The sequence below is a fragment of the Pteropus vampyrus genome, unplaced genomic scaffold, assembly GCF_000151845.1.
Source record: "Pteropus vampyrus isolate Shadow unplaced genomic scaffold, Pvam_2.0 Scaffold83, whole genome shotgun sequence".
Lineage (NCBI taxonomy): Eukaryota > Metazoa > Chordata > Mammalia > Chiroptera > Pteropodidae > Pteropus > Pteropus vampyrus.
The window spans coordinates 4,068,575-4,070,611 of NW_011888864.1; the positions used below are offsets into that span (position 1 = coordinate 4,068,575).

At 41.5% G+C, this 2,037-nt stretch overlaps 1 protein-coding gene across 1 annotated transcript in view; it reads right to left on the minus strand.

Annotated features, from left to right (window-relative positions):
* The window catches only part of TPP2 (tripeptidyl peptidase 2), a 72,114-nt gene that overhangs the window by 60,089 nt on the left and 9,988 nt on the right, over nucleotides 1-2,037 (minus strand). The gene's annotated exons all lie outside the window — the stretch shown is intronic.

The window sequence follows — 2,037 nt, forward strand, 5'->3', positions numbered from 1 at the left end:
AACTCCACGTTTCTCTCTGAAATGTACTCAAAAATTAAAAGTTTTTGTTTCCTGGAGAAGACAGGCAAAACTTCAGAGTAATTTAGATGTGCAGAAACTCATTTCTCTGCAGTTTACAATTTATTTTTTTTAAAGCACCTAGTGTCTTAGTCATTTTGAATGAGCTCCATAAGCTCAGGTGGTTTTAACGCTAGAAATTTATTTTCTCACCATTCTGAAGGACAGAAGTATGAGATTAGGGTGCCACCACGGTCGGGCTCTGGTGAAACGCGCTTCCTGACTTGCAGGCACAGCTTTCTCACTGTGTCCTCTCATGCGAGAGAGGAGAGAGAGACAGACAGAGAGAGGGGGAGAGAGAGAGAGACAGACAGACAGACAGACAGACAGACAGACAAAGACAGAGAAGGGGAGAGAAGGGGAGGGAGGGGAGGGAGAGAGAGGGAGGGAGAGAGAGAGAGAGAGAGAGAGAAAGAGCACGCGCGCGTGCACACACGCAACTCTCCCTTGTAAAAGCACTAATCCCATTAAGGCCTCACCCTCCTGTCACCTAACCCTAATCTCCAAATATCATCACATCGAGTGTTAGGGCTTCGATATATGAATTTAGAGGGCACACAAACATTTAGTCCATAACACATGGAAAAGGAACCAAAACCTGGATATTAATGCCTCCCGTCTGCTTGTGGTAGGCAGACTCTAAGATGACCCGTTCCCTTATATAGTCCTCTCCATTTAGTGAAGACAGGATCTGTGAATATCACTCCTGTGATTATGTTATGGTAAGTAATACGGCAAAAGTGAAGGGATATTTCAGATATAATTTCAATCCCTAATCAGATGACTGAGTCAATCAAAAGGGAGATAGGGCTGGTGGACATGACCTAATCTGGTTAGCTTTTTTAAAAAAAGACTAAGGCCATAGCTGGTATCAGAGAGATTCTTCTGCTGTCCTTCAATAAACGAGCTATCAGGAGTTCTACAGCTGCAACAAAATACATTCTTCAAAAAACCATGTGGACTTGGAAAAGGAGCCTCAGATGAGACCACAGTCCCAACCAACACCTGACTGAGTTCTTGTGAGACCCTGAGCAGCCAGCCATAAAAAGCCATGCCTGGACTCCTGACCCATGGAAACAATGAGGTAATAAATGCAGGAATGTATGTGGTTTTAAGCTGCAAAGTTTTTGTTAATATGTTATATAGCACAGACAACCAATCCACTGCCATGACAATCTTATCCAAAAGACAATGCCTAAACATAATTTAGGTAGATAGTAAAAGATAAAAAGACTTAAATATAAATAATCACAAATGTCTCTTCCAAAGTAATTCCGCTTATTGGTTTATAAGAGTCCTGAATCACAAATTCTTGCCATCTAACAAACTCATTAGCTACTATTTCATGAACTGCTGCTTGTTTTCTAATTATTTTTCATGTTAGCTTACCCCCAGCCTTTCTACCAAGTACATGATATAAGACAAGTCCATAATTATTAAAGCCTAAATATTTCATGTTCAAATTCTCATAAGGGGCAGAAAAGATGAAGGCAAAACTGTCACTTGGTCACTTTTCCTACCTTTCCATTCAAACTTAAACATATTTAGAATTTGGCAACCACATTAAAAATAAAATACCTCAATTCTAAGCTTGCCACCAAACAAGACAATGACTTCTTCTAAGACGGCCCCTAATGACCCCCACCCTGCTGGTATTCATGCTCTTGTAAAATTCCCTGCCTCCAAGTGTGTGTTAATTTTAATGACTCACAACTAGTGAAAAGAACATGACAGAAGTGATGAGATGTCACTTCTGAGATTAATTTATGAAAAGACCACGGCCTCTACTTTGGACACTTTCTCTTGGATTACTCCCCCAGGGGGAAGACATCTACATGTTGTGAAGCAGCCCCATGAAGAGTTCCTCATGGTGAAGAACTGAAGACTGCCAATAGCCACTTGATCGAGCTTGGAAACAAACACCCCTTCCCCACCCAAGTTGAGTCTTCAGATGAAACCACAGCCCTGGTAGACGGCAAG